Genomic DNA, 20,399 nt, shown 5'->3' on the forward strand with positions numbered 1-20,399 from the left:
ATGTTTCTGATTGTTTGGAGTGGAATAGATCTGCACAACACAAGAAGAATGTGAATCTAAGTGTGAGGAGGAGGAAGGGCAAGCAGACAAGAAAATGAAAGTGAAACTTTGAGCACAATACTGCAGCATAGCCACAGACAGACAAGTCTGGATCTGTTTGTGTGTACGATCTGAGGTTTATTACATTCTTTCCTTATAATGGCAGCAGGCCGTAAAAGAGACCCAGTTTGGGAATATTTTATTGAAGCTCCTTCGCCTATCGGTAAGGCAGGCATGCGTGCAAAATGCAAACGATGCAACAAAGAGATGCAAGGCCAGGTGGCGCGAATGAGGCAACATCATGAGAAGTGCGGTGATGAAGATGACCAAAGAAACACTTCTGAACAGGCACGATCTTCAGGTTGGTAAACATTTTTATTGAATCCTATTTCTAAAGACTGAACTGTCATGTGTGAGAAAAATTATATTTCTTATTATTACTGCATGTTACTGTCATTTGGTACAGTTATGGAGAAAAACAAATATTCCTTTTGGGGCAGGGGCAGTGATGTGTTGTGTACAATAAGCAGAAATTGTATAAACAATAAAATAACAGCATTGACTTTTTTTGTTTAGGGGAATTCATGGATTCTGGAAACTATCCACCTCCAAGATCACCATCATCCTGTTCTACAGTTTCAGAGTTATCCATCCAGGATAGTGATTCATTAGCAGTAGCAGCATCATCATCAGACACCCACAGCCACATATCACCATCACCCAAAAGTAAGAAAAAACCTTTACCTCCTGGAACCACCATAGATAGGTTTGTGATAAGAACTAGCAGATTAGAAAAAGAGTTGATTGATGAAAAAATTGCCCAGTTTATTTATGCAACGAACTCTTCTTTCTGTCTGACTGAGAACCCACATTTCATTAATATGGTTCAGTCACTGAGACCAGGATACAGTCCACCCAGCAGAGCTGATGTTGCAGGGAAACTGCTGGATCAAGTGTATGACAGAGAAATGGAGCAATGTGCAACAGCTCTGGAGGATAAAAATTGTTAACCTAAGTATTGATGGGTGGAGTAATGTTCACAATGATCCTATTGTATGTGCTTGTATAACAACAGAAGAAGGTAAAGTCTTCCTTGCACAAACAACTGATACGTCAGGAAATGCACACACAGCAGAATACTTACAAGAAGTGGCAGTAAAAGCTATAACGACATGTGAACAAAAATTCAAATGTCTAGTACGCAGTTTGGTCACTGACAATGCTGCAAACGTATCCAAGATGAGAAGAGATTTAGAAGAGCAGGGAGGGAATACAAAGCTGCTAATAACATATGGTTGCAGTGCTCATTTGCTGCACCTCTTAGCCAAAGACTTAAGTGTTCCAGAAATAAAGGCTAATGTTGTTGAAATTGCTAAATACTTCCGTAATAATCATTTTTCTGCAGCAGCTCTGAAAAGGATGGGTGGAACCAAGCTAACGCTCCCACAAGATGTTAGATGGAACTCTGTGGTGGACTGTTTTGAGCAGTATATCAAAAACTGGCCTATTCTGATGACACTTTGTGAAGAAAATTGAGATAAAATAGATGGCACTGTCACGGCCAAAATCCTCAACATTGGGCTTAAGAGAAATGTTGAACATATGCTGAGCTTCCTGAAACCCATCTCTCAAGCTTTAAACAAAATACAGAAAAATAGCTGTTTTATTGCGGATGCTGTTGAAATTTGGAAGGAACTGAGTGAACACTTAAAAACAGAACTACACATGGACAGAATTAAATTACAAGCAGTAAACAAACGAATGGGACAAGCACTGACTCCAGCTCATTTTTTGGCAAATATTGTCAATATCCAATATCAGGGTCAAAACCTAAGTGCTGAGGAAGAGGAGTTAGCTATGACATGGGTATCCAGCAATCATCCATCTTTAATGCCAACTATAATAAACTTCAGAGCTAAGGGGGAACCATTCAAGAAATATATGTTTGCTGAAGATATTTTAAGGAAGGTCACACCAGTAAACTGGTGGAAGTCACTTAAGCGCTTGGATTTAGAGACTGTTCAAGTAATGATTTCACTTTTAACAGCAGTAGCTTCGTCTGTAGGCGTTGAAAGAATATTCTCTTCCTTTGGACTCATTCATTCTAAATTGAGAAATCGGTTGGGACCCAATAAAGCAGGAAAGCTTGTTTTTCTTTTCCAGATTATGAATAGGAACAAAGAAGAAGATGATGATGATGAAGATGACGACAAGTGAGCTACAGAGGACAGCAGGGACAGTAGTATTTAAGTTTTTCATGTGTCGGCTGGGCTGACAGTCTAGGTTTCTTAAAATATATATATATTTTGTTTAGCCAAATTAGTTAACAAACATGGATGTTTGTTTAAGCAAATAACTTATGCTGTAATGTTTTTATTGTTTCAGTTGAATAAATCTATTTAAATTGTTATTAAGGTCAGGATTATTTTTCTCCTTTCTAAGTACAACAGAACAGTGGTGTCCAAATATGAATGATTAACCCATTAAACTGGGGAGAAAAAAGTAATATAAAAAGTGATTCTAAAAATCTTCATCTACTTGCATGTTAAAGTAGCAAGAACTAGTTTAGGTAGAAACTTTGATTTAAATCACTGATTTAAATCAAGCCTTACTGACTAGTGATTTAAATCGTGATTTAAATCAGTTAGATTTAAATCAAATCCACCCTGGTTAGAGAAAAAAAATTCTTGAAAAAACGTTATAAAACATGTAGAAACCATTAAAAACAGACATGTAAAGTGCAAGACAAGGACACCAAAAAGTGGAATGCAGCACTATTTCACTTCAATTAGTATCATATTGGCATACAAAATAATAACTTGGAAGAGACACCTTCAGATCAAGTTATCCTCTAGCTGTCAAACACTCCGCATTGTGGCTCATAATGAGATATATAAAGTCAGAATATAAATCGTATACATATCATGAATTTGTAAGTTATCACGCTAGTTGCCAAATGGAATAGTGAGTTCAATCATGGTATTAAAACAAGCATATCAGAGGAAACAGAGATATTTTAGCAATATCTGATCTAAATAATTGAATTTCTAACATACACAGATATCGCTGCAGATTCCCTTACCAAGTACTGAAGACTATCACAGATATATAGAACACCTCTACTATACATCTGCGTTATATCACATCTACATAAGTTCCTTGGGCGGTCTAGTTTAAAAAATGGGGTCACTTGTGGGGGGTTTCTACTGCTTAGGTACATCAGTGGCTTTCCAAACGCACATGACACCCGCAGACCATTCCATCAAAGTCTGCATTCCAAAACGTCACTACTTCCCTTACGAGCCCCGACGTGTGCCCATACAGTAGTTTTCTCCCACATATGAGGTATCAGCGTACTCAGGACAAATTCAACAACAACTTTTGTGGTCTAATTTCGCCTGTTACCCTTGGGAAAATAAAAAAAAATTGGGGACTAAAAGATCATGTTTGTGGAAAAAACATGATTTTATTTTCATGCCCGGGCGTTATAAACTTCTTTGAAGCCCTTGGAGGTTCAAAGTGCTCATCACACATCTAAGATAAGTTCCTTGGGGGGGTCTAGCTTACAAAATGGGGTCACTTGTGGGGGGTTTCTACTGTTTAGGCACATCAGGGGCTCTGCAAACGCAACATGACGCCCGCAACACATTCCATCAAAGTCTGCATTCCAAAATGGCGCTCCTTCCCTTCTGAGCTCTCCCATGAGCCCAAACAGTGGTCCCCCCCCATGGGGTATCGGTGTACTCAGGACAAATTGCACAACAGCTTTTGTGGTCCAATTTATCCTGTTAGCCTTCTGAAAATAAACAGCGTGCTAAAAAATAATTTTTGAGGAAAAAAAATGATTTTTCATTTTCACTGCTCTGCGTTATAAACTTCTGTGAAGCACTTGGGGGTTCAAAGTGCTCACCACACATCTAGATAAGTTCCATAAGGGGTTTAGTTTCCAAAATGGTGTCACTTGTGGGGTTTTTCAACTGTTTAGGCACACAGGGGCTCTCCAAATGCGACACGGTGTCCGCTAACGATTGGAGCTAATTTTCCATGCAAAAAGTCAAATGGCGCTCCTTCCCTTCAGGGCCCTGCTATGCGCCCAAACAGTGGTTCCCCCCACATATGAGGTATCTGTGCACTCAGGAGAAATTGCCGAACAAATTTTAGGATCCATTTTATCCTGTTGCCCATGTGAAAATGAAAAAACTGAGGCTAAAATAAATTTATGAAAAAAAATACTTTTTTTTTTACGGATCAATTTGTGAAGCACCTGGGGTTTCAAAGTGCTCACTATGCATCTAGATAAGTTCCTTGGGGGTCTAGTTTCCAAAACGGGGTCATTTGTGGGGGAGCTCCAATGTTTAGGCACACAGGAACTCTCCAAACGCGACATGGCAACCGCTAAATATTCCAGCATATTTTCCATTCAAAAAGTCAAATTGTGCTCCTTCCCTTCTGAGCCCTGCCGTGCGCCCAAACCGTGGTTTATGACCACATATGAGGTATCGGTGTACTCAGGAGAAATTGCCCAAGAAATTTTAGGATCCATTTTATCCTGTTGCCCATGTGAAAATGAAAAAAATTTATGCTAAAAGAAAATTTTTGTTGGAAAAATTAAAATGTCCATTTTTTCCTTCCACGTTGCTTTAGTTCCTGTGAAGCACCTGAAGGGTTAATAATCTTCTTGAATGTGGTTTTGAGTAGCTTGAGGGGTGCAGTTTTTAGAATGGTGTCACTTTTGGGTATTTTCTGCCATATAGACCCCTCAAAATGACTTCAAATGCGAGGTGGTCCCTAAAAAAAAATGGTTTTGTAAATTTTGTTGTAAAAATGAGAAATCGCTGGTTAACTTTTAACCCTTATAACTTCCTAGCAAAAAAAAAATTTGTTTCCAAAATTGTGCTGATGTAAAGTAGACATGTGGGAAATGTTACTTATTAACTATTTTGTGTCACATAACTCTCTGGTTTAACAGAATAAAAATTCAAAATTTGAAAATTGCAAAATTTTCGCCAAATTTCCGTTTTTCACAGATAAACGCAAAAATTATCGACCTAAATTTACCACTAACATGAAGCCCAATATGTCATGAAAAAATAATCTCAGAATCGCTAGGATCTGTTGAAGCGTTCCGGAGTTATTACCTCATAAAGGGACACCGATCAGAATTGCAAAAAAAAGAGCCAGTCATTAGGGTCAAAATAGGCTGGGTCGTGAAGGGGATAAAGTATGTTATTATAGCCATGGCTATTGCAGAAGCAACTGGTGCCTCATTTATGGCCAGAGAGCAGCTTTCAGCATTGAAGCTGCTGAGGTAAAGTGAAGGCTGAGCTCTGATTGGTTGCTATGGACAACTAGAAGAGTCTGACTGTGAGGCAGTAACTCATTTTCAACTATAATTTTATAAATTATATATATTTGTAAAGTAGCGCTTGTCATTCGGGTGGGGGATACTCGCTTGGCAGCCAAATAATCAGATCCGGCACAGGTTTTCCATCAAACAATAACAGTCCATACGGTTTATTCAGGCATCATAAACCATGATCAGCAACAGAAAGTTCATATAAACAGCATAGCGTCCATGACAGAGCTCGCCTCTGTTAACCCTGTAGTCATACAGGTTATGCAACGTTCAGTATGCAGGCTTTTTAGCCCCCCTGTTATCTCACCCAGTCAGGGTTACCTCATGGTTGCTTCACCACGCTGCATACGTCCATTCCCTCCCCTGGGAACTCTCAGATACTTGCAGCCATTACACACAGCCACCTCACGTGCTGTCAGGAAAGCAGTCCCATCTTCCAGACGAGACCTTCACAACGGACCAACTGGGTCCAAGCATTCACTCATGTGACCTACCCTGGTCACCTTATATGGTCCGTAGCCACGCCCACCGGGTCACATGGCTATGACCTCATCACAGGTGCTACAAGCATTCATACATTCTTTACTATGGCGTTCTAGACACACCCCTGGGTGGATTTGTAGGTAGCTGGTCCCACCAGCTACCTGGAACGCTCTCCCTGACACAGAGTAACAGAAGCTCAGCAGTACCTCTGCTGACCAACACACATGTTCAAGCTTCCATCCCAAGGCCACCCACCTTGAGATACATAACGGTCATTCAGCATCCTGCAACTCATCCTCTCTCCTGGGACACCCACACAGCGCCCCCTAGCGGACACAGTGGTCAGTACACCACATTATATATATATATATATATATATATATATATATATATATATATATATATATATATTCGGCCCCCTGGAACTTTTCAACCTTTTCCCACATATCATGCTTTAAACGTAAGGATACCAAATGTTAATTTTTGGTGAAGAATCAACAAGTTGGACACAATTGTGAAGTTGAACGAAAATTATTGGTTATTTTAAATTTTGTTGAAATTCAAAAACTGAAAAGTGGGGCGTGCAATATTATTTGGCCCCTTTACTTTCAGTGCAGCAAACTCACTCCAGAAGTTCATTGTAGATCTCTCAATGATCCAATGTTGTCCTAAATGACTAATGATGATAAATAAAATCCACCTGTGTGTAATAAAAAGTCTCTGTATAAATGCACCTGCTCTGTGATAGTCTCAGGGTCCTGTTTGATGAACAGAGAGCATCATGAAGACTAAGGAACACAACAGGCAGGTCCGTGATACTGTTGTGGAGAAGTTTAAAGCCGGATTTGGATACAAAATGATTTCCAAAACTTTAAATATCCCAAGGAGCACTGTGCAAGCGATCATATTGAAATGGAAGGCGTATCATACCACTGCAAATCACCCTGAACACACCATACCCACTGTCAAACATGGTGGTGGCAGCATCATGGTTTGGGCCTGCTTTTCCTCAGTAGGGACATGGAAGGTGGTTAAAATTGATGGGAAGATGGATGGAGCCAAATACAGGACCATTCTTGAAGAAAACCTGTTGAAGTCTGCAAAAGACCTGAGACTGGGACGGAGATTTGTCTTCCAACAAGACAATGATCCCAAACATAAAGAAAAATCTACAATGGAATGGTTCACAAATAAATGTATCCAGGTGTTAGAATGGCCAAGTCAAAGTCCAGACCTGAATCCAATCGAGAATCTGTGGAAAGAGCTGAAAACTGCTGTTCACAAACGATCTCCGTCAAACCTCACTGAACTCGAGCTGTTGCCAAGGAAGAATGGGCAAGAATTTCAGTCTCTCGATGTACAAAACTGATAGAGACATACCCCAATTGCAGCAAAAGGTGGTGCAGCCGCGCAACAAAAGTATTAAGTTAAAGGGGCCGAATAATATTGCACGCCCCACTTTTCAGTTTTTGAATTTCCACATAAATTTAAAATAACCAATAAATTTTGTTCAACTTCACAATTGTGTCCCACTTATTGTTGATTCTTCACCAAAAAATTACATTTGGTATCTTTATGTTTGAAGCATTATATGTGGGAAAGGGTTGAAAAGTTCCAGGGGGCCGAATACTTTCGCAAGGCATTGTGTGTATATATATATATATATATATATATATATATATATATATATATATATATATACACATACATACATGCACACACATACATATACATACACACACACAAACACTACCGTTCAAAAAGTTTAGGGTCACTTGGAAATTTCCTTATTTTTGAAAGAAAAGCACAGTTTTTTCCAATGAGGCTAACATTAATTGATTCAGAAATACACTCTATACATTGTTAATGTGGTAAATGACTATTCTAGCTGTAAACGTCTGGATTGTAATGCAATATCTTCATAGATGTATAGAGGCCCATTTCCAACAACCATCACTCCAGTGTTCTTATGGTACTTTGTGTTTGCTAACTGTGTAAGAAGGCTAATGGATGGTTAGAATACCTTGGAAACCCTTATGCAAGTATGTTAGCACAGCTGAAAACAGTTTGGCTGATTAGAGAAGCTATAAATACAACCTTCCTTTGAGCTAGAGAATCTGGAGCATTGGTTCCATTAAACTCTCAAAATGGTGAGAAAAACAGAACTTTCAGGTGAAACTCAACAGTCTATTCTTGTTCTTAGAAATGAAGGCTATTACATGCGAGAAATTGCTCAGAATCTGAAGACTTCCTACAGCGGTGTTTACTACTCCCTTCAGAGGAGAGCAAAAACAGGCTCTAACCAGAGTAGAAAGAGAAGTGGGAGGCCCCGATGCACAACTGAGAAACAAGACAAGTACATTAGAGTCTGTAGTTTGAGAAATCGATGAATGTCGTCAAAATGACGGCATATGACATATGCAAAGACGTAGGCAGGCTGACATGAGTTTGGAAGCGTTTCACTAAGACCCAATTCAGGACTATAGGTCACATCTGAAAGTCATAATAGGTAAAATGGACGTAATATGTGAAAACTGTAAAGCAAAGAATTTTAACTTCAAATTGCCTTGTATGTGGTGGTCAATGGTAAAGTCAGTTTGTCACCTTTAAGTCTACCTCCCGAACCACTGTTTTCCATACATGTTGGTAACAACTCATGAGTCTAAGCATTTTCTAGAAATTATTAGGAGATATAATTCACTTTTCCAGATGACATCCTTTGGTACGACAGCTGGATTTGAGGAAGCAGGATTAACCCCTTTACTCCCAAGAGTGGTTTGCACGTTGATGACCGGGCCAATTTTTATCATTCTGACCACTGTCCCTTTATGAGGTCATAACTCTGCAACGCTTTCATGGAGCCTGGTGATTCTGACATTGTTTGCTCGTGACATATTGTACTTCATGTTAGTGGTAAAATTTAATTCATATAACCTGCGTTTATTTGTAAAAAAATGGAAATTTGGCGAAAATTTCGCAATTTTCAAACTTTGAATTTTTATGCCTTTAAATCACAGAGATACGGCACACAAAAAAAACTTAAAGGGAATCTGTCATCAATTTTTTTGACTATCAGCTGCGGCCACCGCCATCAGAGGCTTAGCTACAGCATTCTGTAATGCTGTAGATAAGCCCCCGATGTACCCTGAAAGATAAGAAAAAAAGAGTTATGTTATACTCACCCAGGGGCGTTCCGGATCCGGTTCGGAGGGAGTCGCAGTCCGGTGCGGCGCCTCCCATCTTCCAGCGATGACGTCCTCTTCATTCCTGCCCGCCGCAGCTCTGGCGCAGGCACGCTGCTCTGCCCTGTTGAGAGCAGAGCAGAGTCCTGCAGTGCGCAGGCGCTGGACCTCTTCCGGCGCCTGCGCACTGCAGTAATCTGCTCTGCCCTCAACAGGGCAGAGCAGTGCGCCTGCATCGAAGCCGCGGCGGGCAGGAATGAAGAGGACATCATAGCTGCAAGATGGGAGGCGCCGGAATGGACCGCAACTCCCTCCAGACCCGGAACGCCCCTGGGTGAGTATAATAAAACTCTTTTTTCTTATCTTTCAGGTTACATCGGGGGCTTAGCTACAGCATTACAGAATGCTGTAGATAAGCCCCTGATGGCGGGGGCCGCAGCTGATTATCAATTTTTTTGACTGATTCCCTTTAATAAGTAACATTTCCCACATGTTTACTTTACATCAGTACAATTTTGGAACCAAAATTTTTTGTTTTTAGGAAGTTATAAGGGTTAAAATTTGACCAGCGATTTCTCATTTTTACAACACCATTTTCTTTTACGGACCACATCACATTTGAAGCCACTTTGAGGGGTCTATATGATAGAAAATACCCAAAAGTGACACCATTCTAAAAACTACACCCCTCAAGGTGATCAAAACCACATTCAAGAAGTTTATTAACCCTTCAGGTGCTTCACAGGAATTTTTTGAATGTCTAAAAAAAAAATAAATAAATAAACTTAAAACTTTTTTTCACAAAAAAATTACTTCAGGTCCATCGTTTTTTATTTTACCAAGGGTAACAGGAGACATTGGACCCAAAAAGTTATTGTGCAATTTGTCCTGAGTATGCTGATACCCCATATAAACCACTGTTTGCGATCATGGCAGAGCTCGGAAGGGAATGAGCGCCGTTTGACTTTTTCAACGCAGAATTGGCATATCGCATTTGGAGAGCCTCTGATGTGAAAAATCACACCATTTTGGAAACTAGACCCCCCTAAGGAACTTATCTAGATATGTGGTGAGAACTTTGAACCCCCAAGGGCTTCACAGAAGTTTATAACATAGAGCCATAAAAATAAAATCATTTTTTTTTTCCACAAAAATGGTATTTTGCCCTCAATTTTTTATTTTCCCAAGTGTAACAGGAGAACTTGGATGCCAAAAATTGTTGTGCAATTTGTCCTGAGTAGGCTGATACCCCATATGTGGGGGTAAACCACTGTTTGGGCGCATGGCAGAGCTTGGAAGGGAAGGAGCACCGTTTGACTTTTTCAACGCAGAATTGGCTGGGACTGAGATCAGATGCCATGTTGCGTTTGGAGAGCCCCTGATGGTCCTAAACAGTGGAAACCCCCAATTCTAACTCCAACCCTAACCCCAACACATCCCTAATCTCAGCCCTAACCCTAATGGGAAATTGGAAAAAAATACTTTTTTTATTTTATTATTTTTCCCTAACTAAGGTGGTGATAACGGGGGGGGGGGGGGGGGGGGTTTGATTTATTATGTATGGCGGTTTTTATGTTTGGCAACAGTCATACGCTAAAAGATGCTTTTTATTGTAAAAATTGTTTTTGCACCACCACATTTTGAGAGCTATAATTTTTCCATTTTTTGACCCACCGAGTCATGTGAGGTTTTTTGTGGGAAGAGTTGTCGTTTTTATTGGTACCCTTGTTTATTTAGAGATTTTGTATAAATTATTTTTACACTTTTTTTTTTCGTTTTTTTTTACTTTATTATTTTGTCCCAGTGTGGGACATCACTGTGAAGTGTCAGATCGCTGATCAGCGATCTGACACAGGCACTGTACACAGCAGGCTTTCTCGGCGCCTGCACTCTGCAGGCACTGAGGAAGCCACCTCTCTGCAGGCCCCCGTGGCCATCTTAGATCCGGGGGCCTGCAGGAAAGGAGACCCTTCGAGCAGCGCATCGCACTGCTCGAGGGGTTTCAGGGAAGCGCGCAGGGAGCCCCCTCCCTGTGCGATTCTTCCCTAATCCCCCGGTACACTGCAATCATGTTTTATCGCAGTGTGCCAGGGGTTAATGTGCCAGGGGGCGGTCTGTGACTGCCCCTGACACATAGTGCCAAGTGACAGCTGTGATAATGAACTGACACCCGTCCGCGATCAGTGGCGTTCCCCAAGGGGGCACCGCTGATCGCTTAGACATACTATCCCTTCCCCGGTCATACGGGCCCGGGTACCATGGAATGGTAGTACGTCTGATGTCAGAAAGGGGTTAAAACCGACTTTTAAAGTCCAGGGACAAATATATCATAAAATACGTTTCATGCTTCCTGTAGCAAATGAAGAACCAAAAGGTTTATTTTTTATTTTTTGAGAGACGAACAGATGTACCGTAAGCTGATGCACCTGAAACAAAAAAAAAGACATTGTTTTGAGTTTGCTAATAAGGACAGTGATACGGCAGTCCTTCATCAACACAACAAAAAATGTGCATCTGATGAGATTATGCTCAATCAGGTGGGAAGGCGTATAAGTCGTAAAGAATCCTGGCGATCACTATATTTTCCCATCCATGAAAGACATCAGACTGTAGCTCATCTCAGCGTCCAGCTCGAAAATGGACGAGTTTATTTCACAACAATGCAGATGAAAGAGCGGCTCCACCACCTAATCCAACATTAACAGCTTTATTTCTCTTCTGAGAAGCAGATCCATTTGTGGGTAGGTTATTATATTCAGTTCATCCAAACAACACAGAGTGTCACTACCTACACTGGGTGCAGAATTATAGGCAAATGTGTATTTTGATCACATCTTCCTTTTTACACATGTGGTCCTACTGCAAGCTGTATAGGCTTGAAAGGCAACTGCCAGTTATGTAAATCAGGTGATTTGCATATCTGTAATGAGGAGGTGTGTGGTCTAATGACCTCAACACCCTATATAAGGTGTGCTTAATTATTAGGCAACTTCCTTTCCTTTGGCAAAATGGGTCAGAAGAGAGATTTGATGGACTCTGAAAAGTCAAAAATTGTTATGGACGGGCTTGTCAGAATAGAGAAAGGAAGGTTTGCACAGTTTAGACAGGTGTCAGTTATTACAGTGAGGAAACAGCTAGGAAAGTGTAGTGGACGTGCAGTACCTTGGGTTGACCATTAGATGGCAGGGAGGAGTGCGAGCATAAGACTTGACATCAGCTTAGGGCTTAAGAAACCGTTGGTCATGGGGGGTGGAGTTATAGGGAAATGGGAAAGATATAAATTTGAAGGAGGGTTCCAGAAAGTTCCAGTCCCCAGGGGGAGCTCAAGTGATAAGGACACTGTGACAATTGTGCCACTGTGAGGAAAACCTAACCAGGGGGACTGAGGAGAGAGAGAGAGTCAGGGGGGTGGTCCTGACAGGAAAGTACCGCAGTATAGACGAGGCTCCGGGTGTGGGACACCGTATTTGGAACGACGTTTGACCAGTAAAATTACTGTTGGTGCATAGGCCTACGGCGGTCACAGTGACGGAGCTGTCAGAAACGTCGCAAAGTGTAAAAGGGACGGTACGTACATATACGTACCTGGAGAAAGTACGTGTCACAAGGTGTTCTGTAACCGGAGAGTTGTGCAGAGAAGTGTGGTGTGGTGAGAGGCCGTCTGGTGGACGGCGAGAAAGCGAATAAACTTGGACCTGTTGCACCAGAAGCTGCCTCCAGCCTGTGTATGTACGTTACTGCGCGGTATTCAGAGGGACCACCCCCCAGCCCGGCCCACCGACCCTACAGAGGGATGCAGCAGTCTTGAAATTGCCAAACTTTTGAAATGTAATCACCGAACAATCAAGCGTTTCATGGCAAATATCCAACAGGGTCGCAAGAAGCGTGTTGATTAAAAAAGGCGCAAAATAAGTGCCCATGAATTGAGGAAAATCAAGCGTGAAGCTGCCAAGATGCCATTTGCCACCAGTTTTGCCATATTTCAGAGCTGCAACATTACTGGAGTATCAAAAAGCACAAGGTGTGCCATACTCAGGGACATGGCTAAGGTAAGGAAGGCTGGAAAACGACCACCTTTCAACAAGAAACATAAGATAAAACATCAAGACTGGGACAAGAAATATCTTAAGACTGATTTTTCTAAGGTTTTATGGACTGATGAAATGAGAGCGACTCTTGATTGGCCAGATGGATGGGCACGAGGCTGGGTCAGTAAAGGGCAGAGAGCTCCACTCCGACTCAGACGCCAGCAAGATGGAGCTGAGGTGCTGGTATCATCAAAGATGAACTTGTGGGACCTTTTTGGGTTGAGGATGGAGTGAAGCTCAACTCCCAGACCTACTGGGAGTTTCTGGAAGACACCTTCTTCAAGCAGTGGTACAGGAAGAAGTCGGTATCGTTCAAGAAAAACCATGATTTTCATGCAGGACAATGCTCCATCACATGCATCCAAATACTCCACAGCATGGCTGGCCAGTAAAGGTCTAAAAGAAGAAAAAATAATGACATGGCCCCCTTGTTCACCTGATCTGAACCCCATAGAGAACCTGTGGTCCCTCATAAAATATGAGATCTACAGGGAGAGAAAACAGTACACCTCTCCGAACAGTGTCTGGGAGGCTGTGGTGGCTGCGGCACGCAATGTTGATTGTAAACAGATCAAGTAACTGACAGAATCTATGGATGGAAGGCTTTTGAGTGTCATCGTAAAGAAAGGTGGCTATATTGGTCACTGATTTTCTTTGTTTTGTTTTTGAATGACAGAAATGTTTATTTCTAAATTTTGTGTTGCTCTATTGGTTTACCTGGTGAAAATAAACAAGTAAGAAGGGTATTTATATATTTGGTTTTTATTAAGTTGCCTAATAATTCTGCGCTGTAATAGTTACCTGCACAAACAGATATCCTCCTAAGATAGCCAAATCTAAAAAAAAACCCACTCCAACTTCCAAAAATATTAAGCTTTGATATCTATGAGTCTTTTGGGTTGATTGAGAACATAGTTGTTATTCAATAATAAATACAACTTACCTAATAATTCTGCACACGGTGTACGTTAATTGCTTCACATTGTCCCCAGGTCGATGTCTGTCATAGATTAATAAACAGTTGATGATGAGCTGTGTCAAACTTAAAGGGAGGCATGCCAAAAGCATAGTCTGATCGAAGATGATCCACCCTGGGACATGACATTACAGGAGGCGTCCCTCACTCGTTTCTCACCTCAAATTCAAGACCTGTTCCCTATAATTACAACCTGCGCACCTTCCAATCCCCGAGCTCTTTGGGACAAATACAGAGAATATCCTAGAGAAGATATTCATAGAGTGAACAGGAGAGGTAATCGGGACATGGACTTAAATTACACTGCCGACATATTCAGCAAAGTCCTCTTGACGTTAGAAAAAAGGTGCAAATGTATCAATAGTAAAACTGTAATAGAATTAGGTTTACCAGCACCAGCTCCACCAGCCTTTGGTGTTATGGGCAGATATATTCTGCAAGAAAAAAGCCATGATTTGGAAAAGTTGAAAGATTAAGTCTAGAGATTGGAGAAACCAAACTGAAACGTTCGGCGTTTATACCAGACAGTCATTGTTCAAGCCTGAAAGCAGAACATGGGACTTTCTGCTTCTCCAGTGTTCAGGAGAAGTCAGCAATGGTGGTGGAAAGGAGAGAGAACATTTTTTTTTCCTTTTTTAGCAGTTCGGATATCCACTATTTTCAATGGGGTTCGGGTTCTGGTGAAAGTTTGAGTGCTGTTCCGGTACCCGAACCGAACTTTTTAAAAAGTTTGGGTCACGGACCAGAACCTGAGCTTCCACCTGTCCACTCATCCCAGATATGTCACATTAAATAAGCTTCTTGTTGTTGACCACAGATCAGCGTATTTGGCTTAGATTTCAAGTGGAAATAGGAGAGTGTTTTTCCTTGATGCCATAAGAGATACTGGTAAAACATTCTTCATTTATTTGCTTCTGGTAGAAACTTGCTCAAACAATACCATTGCATCGCTGAGATTGTGGCCACTCTCTTAGATGAAGGGCACATTGCTCATTCAGCACTAGGATTGCCCTTGAATCTAGCACTCTTGGAAACCCCATCAAGGGGTGTGTCTCATGCGATATAGTGAGACTGTGGTGTGGTCACATGATCTTTGTTGGAAGGTCCTGCAAGAGGACAGACTTCCTGTATAGCACGTGCTGAGACCATGTACCTGCAGAGCCTGTGATGGCTAACTGTGTTGGGGAAGCTAACGACCTTCTAAGGGTCTGTAACTGTCGGGTGGGACCTTGTTGAGCAAGTCATCGTACAGGACAGTGATCCTAGTAGGCAGCTTCCCTGGAAGCCAGGAATGACAAGGAGTGAGCGTGTGCTGCGGAGCTCCTGGAAGATAACCTCAGACAAGGGGGGTTTGTAAGAAACAGAAGAGAGGTTTATCTGTTACATGAACAGACTGGTGGTAATGATATGTTCGTGGATGTAATGAAATGGACTTTACATTATGCGGTTTATGCTGAGTAAAGAAACTGTTTTTGTGAGAAGCCTTTCCTGTGTGCCTTAATCCCGTTGCCAAGCGAGTGTCCCCCAACACATACAGTGAGTGCTAGCTCACATATGGTGGTAGCTGCGGGAAACAGTCCAGGAAGCAAATGTGGAGGTGACTGCTATGGATCGGCGGGTCCAAATTTTTTAAGACAGCTTGCTGTGGCTTTGTGGGGCCAAGAAGATTACAAGCTTCTGGCGGTAACTCGGCGGGGTTATGAAGTTGGCTGGAGCTGTATGGAGGTCCGCAGAGCCGTCGGGAGGCCCACAGAGCCATGAAGAGAGCTGCAGAACTTCGCCATACAGAGCCGTGCAAAGCCTTCCGGAGCCAGACAGAGCGGTGTGGAGCCTTGTGGAGCGGCTGCAGGAGCGGCAGCAGCGGCACGTGATCAGCAGCTAGAGTTGCCAGTGACTGTAGCAGGAGCTGTGGCAGTGAAAGCAGTTGCTGGTGAGGTGCCGTAAAAGGACAATGGTGGTCCAGGTCGTACAAACTTTTAAAGGGCCAGGTCCCGGAAAGTGGTAGTTACCCAAAAGAGGGCAGAGCATCCCAAAGTCATAGGGGTGGCACAGACGGACCATTGCCAGGGACAGTGGTATTATGTGTGTCCAGTCTGCCATATGAACTACCCTCCCAGCAAGAAGCTACGTGGGTGTACCCTGCAGATAAACGCAGAGGATGTATTTGGACAAGTCAATTTGAGGAGCTTGGTGACCCTAGTGACGGCTGTGCCCGGTAAATATGTAATATCCAAAAGGAAGATTGAGGTCACCTGCATCCATGGGGGCACTAAGGACGATTCAGTGGCCTTGGTGATCCTCGAGACGGTTAGGGACATTGCAGGCCATGAGGTTGCCATAGTCCCGAGCTTAACCTGTCCGGTGATAGTAGGTGAACTCCCTCCTCCCACAAGTCTGAACAGCCTAGAGTCCCGCTCTAGGCTGTTCAGACTTGTGGGAGGAGGGAGTTCCTCTACAGCAGGAAGATGGAGGCCTCTCTATGGTTGGGGTGGAGTACATTAAAGCAGTAACATCTCCCAAAATGGACAGGTCAGACGTAGGAGTGGCCGGAAGAAAGTGTGGGTCTGACCAACTCTGGGACTTAGCAGAGGTGACCAAACAGTGTGACCGCTGAAAACAGGGTAATTCCAGGAAGAGGGTCCAACACCTGTTTAAGTGGGGACTAGTTTTGCCAGGGTGACAGGGTGAGTAGTGGTGACTCCCATTCAGACAGTGACTCTAACGCAAGGGAAAGGGAGTACAGTAACGCTGACCCAGGTACAAATGGCAAGTCTTCCCATCGTCAGAGAGGTAAAGGGCGCAAAGAAGCTGAACAAGTTGCACCTTTTGAGGATATCAATAAAGGAAAAGCAGTGACTTGTGCTTTTATTCAAGATGTGAGTACTCTTCCAGACACTGAAGAGATCAAGAAGGAAGGTGACGTGTACTTGCCAGTAGCAACCGCTAGGGCTGAGTATGGTGAAGGCTCCAGAGAACCTGATGCTGAAGAGCTGGAGAGTGTGGAGTTCTCTGAAGTTCCAGAGAGTAGAGAGGTACCCTAAGGCTGACCAGTCAGAGCCTCAAGAGAGGATGAAGGTGTTGAGTATAGAAGCCGCCAACTCAGCGTAGCTGGATCAGGTGCGTACATGGAGTCCGAGGTATCGGCAGTCAAGGCTCAGATCGGAGAGAAGGAAGCGCAAGAACAGAAATCTGAAAAAATTGCGGCTTTCGAGTCGGAGAGCAAGGACAGTGAATCTTCAGAGAGCCCAGCAGAGACCCAAGAGAAAGCTGAACCTGTTGATGAAGGAACAGGTAGTACTCTGAAGGGCAGAGTGTGGGTGTGCAAGCTGCCCCGTCTGAAAATATAACTGAAGAAGTTATGGTGCGACACATGCTAGACGAAAGGGAACAGGATCACGAAATAGAGATGCTTAAAGAGACAGTAAAAGAGCATGTCGAACAAGAAAAGGCCCTGAAAAAAGCGGCTGAGCACAGAGTGGATGAGCTAGAGAAGGTGGACTCCGAACTCATAAGGCAGCCTGAGAGACGATGGAGCAACAGGCGTCTATCCTGGCCAAACATGTGGAAGCTGTTGACATTCAGAGGAAGATGGCTATGATAGCTGAACAAGATGGTTGTCTAATGACAGCAGGAGAGAAAGAGACTTATGTGTTTAAATGCTTGATAGACGTTCCTAAAGACCTGAGAGAGGCGTGTGCCAGGGAATTCAAGAAGGCTGTGGGGATGTGTAAGGTGTGCTGGACCCCGGAAACTAAGCAGTTAGTGGTACTGTCCACAACTGATGTCACAGCGAGGAGGATAGCTATCCTGAGTGACACGCACTTGAGATGTTTGCGTACGAAGTGGATGATCCGATTGAAGAAGCTGCTAGGCAACTGGAGTGATGAGGGAAGCTCAGAGTCTTGTGGAAGACATCATTCAGGTGCCTATTCTTATGGTGAGGATATTGGAAGACATGGTCAAGCCTTGCAAGAGATGGTGGATAAGTCTGGAGTGGTGAGATTAAGAATTCCAGGTGACCATGAAGGCCAGATACCCAGGGAAAAGGGTATGGCTCCATTCTTCATTGTGGGTATGGTGGAGAGTCTTAGAGATATATGAACTCTGCTGGAGTATCGTGTGGCATACCTAAGGGAAACAGAGCAGCTAAGGCGTGACAGACTGCAGAATAAACAGCTGGAAAGAAGATGGCGACCACTTTCAACCCGAGGTTAGAAGTATTGACTCCTCTGTTAGTTCAGTGCTGAGTGACCTTGGCAGGAGGCCCTGCAGCATAATAGATGGGTCAGATTCAGAGCAGACAGCAAGCTCGACTGTCTCATGGCCGCACCAACCGTTGGAGGCAGTCATTGAGAGAGAGGTTTGGTAAAGAAGCATACTTCAGAGATGTGGTGACTAAAAAGGGTCTGATGAAACAGACAATGACTTAAGGGCTGAAGCCCAAGGCCAGACAGTAGTTAGAGGTGCAAATGAATTGTACCTGCATACTGACCGCTGGGGGTCGGGAAGGTCTAACAAAGTTATGACTCCGAAAAGTGAGGCTACAAAGTTCGACAGTGCCTTGTTCACAGACAGGAGTTTAGTGACAGTGATGGACTATGTTTCTTGGACTGATGCTCAAAACCGACTGAGAAGGCCCTCTCGACTGGTAGGGCAAGGTGACAAGGGTACTCGGTCTCGGGGCCCCAGGTTTATGACGTGTTCAACCCCACAAGTTTGAACAGAGTGAGGGGGTATGTGACACAGTGACCGGCGTTGTGGTGAATGGCCGGTATGAGTCACAGAGGAGGCGGTCCTCTGCCCTGTAAGCCTGAAATGTTACTCTGGGACCTGTAGTTCCACAAGCTTTGTTTGGGCTGACAGGGTTGGCCAGAGAGCTGGGCTGCATAACCTTTACTTATAAATACATATTCAGAATTTAACTCTACTACTAATATGGAGGTTCAAGTGATAGGAAAAACTACTGTGGACACATTTACCCCCCCACCTACTTTGCCTGGGAAATGACAGGTTCCCTACATATTCCACTAATGGCTTAATTTCCTTTCCAGAAGACTTCTGCAGAATGTCCATTGCTTCAGTCATTGAGATTGAGGACCCGGAATGTCCCCATGGGAGTTCCTGAATTCTGTGGGGCCTCCTGGATGTCACCGCAGGGGCTCACTATAAGGATAGGAGCTCCAATAATGTTACTGAGGAACCGTCACCACAAATTGTGTAACGGCGCAAGGTCGTGTGTCCGAGTCTCAGCCCAACGGTATTGGGGCCACTATTCTTATGGGGAAATGTTTCCATCCCGCGTCTCCCCCCTCGTTACCCAGCGACACGTCCCCCATTATAGGCGTCTGCAGCTCCCAATCCGACCTGTATTTACTATGAGCAGAAACAAAGCACAAGGTCAATCACTGACAGGAGCCGCAGGAGTCTGGGGGCAGAGGTCACATGGGGAACTATACGCTGCTTGTTCTAGGGCGGTGACCCCAAAATCTCCATATATGAGGGGAAACGGGAAACGCTGCTTACCGGAAAGCTCCAATAGACGACGGTGTGTAACCAGTGCGACCCCACTGTCCACAGCTGTTACCTCACTGTTCACACCACAAAGGGACCCCAAAAGAGTCTCCTCAGTGCTGAAGGGGTTAATGTCCCCCGCGCCCAGTAATGGGGAATCTCCAGCACCTACCTCCACCCGCAGAGCCGCACTCCACATAAATGGCTGCTCTGTGCGCACAGGACCTGTGATGAGGTCACAGGAGGGGAGGAGTCAGGGGATCACATGATCAGGGCCCTCAGTGTATGCAGGACTCTGCTGTGCTGGTTGTCATGGTGCTGGATGAGGGGAAGTTTCTGTGTGGGGTCAGGAGGGGTTTACAGGGTGGATGTAGCAGAGCCGTGTGTGTACAAGGTGTACGGAGCGGAGTCGTGTGTGTACGAGGTGTACGGAGCGGAGCCGTGTGTGTACGAGGTGTACGGAGCGGAGCCGTGTGTGTACGAGGTGTACGGAGCGGAGCCGTGTGTGTACGAGGTGTACGGAGCGGAGCCGCGTGTGTACGAGGTGTACGGAGCGGAGCCGCGTGTGTACGAGGTGTACGGAGCGGAGCCGTGTGTGTACGAGGTGTACGGAGCGGAGCCGCGTGTGTACGAGGTGTACGGAGCGGAGCCGCGTGTGTACGAGGTGTACGGAGCGGAGCCGTGTGTACGAGGTGTACGGAGCAGAGCCGTGTGTGTACGAGGTGTACGGAGCAGAGCCGTGTGTACGAGGTGTACGGAGCAGA

General features: G+C 43.9%; 1 protein-coding gene across 1 annotated transcript in view; it reads right to left on the reverse strand.

The window, feature by feature from the left end:
- The window catches only part of LOC141055968 (uncharacterized), a 186,824-nt gene extending 166,890 nt beyond the window's left edge, over positions 1 to 19,934 (reverse strand). Inside the window, exon 1 of the mRNA XM_073552659.1 lies at positions 19,648 to 19,934. The gene's annotated coding sequence lies outside the window, so the exon portion shown is untranslated. The remainder of the gene's footprint in view (positions 1 to 19,647) is intronic.
- Between the last annotated feature and the right edge of the window lie 465 nt (positions 19,935 to 20,399).

The sequence above is a fragment of the Dendrobates tinctorius genome, unplaced genomic scaffold (assembly GCF_039654945.1).
Source record: "Dendrobates tinctorius isolate UK_male_01 unplaced genomic scaffold, ASM3965494v1 ptg000192l, whole genome shotgun sequence".
Classification (NCBI taxonomy): Eukaryota; Metazoa; Chordata; class Amphibia; order Anura; family Dendrobatidae; genus Dendrobates; species Dendrobates tinctorius.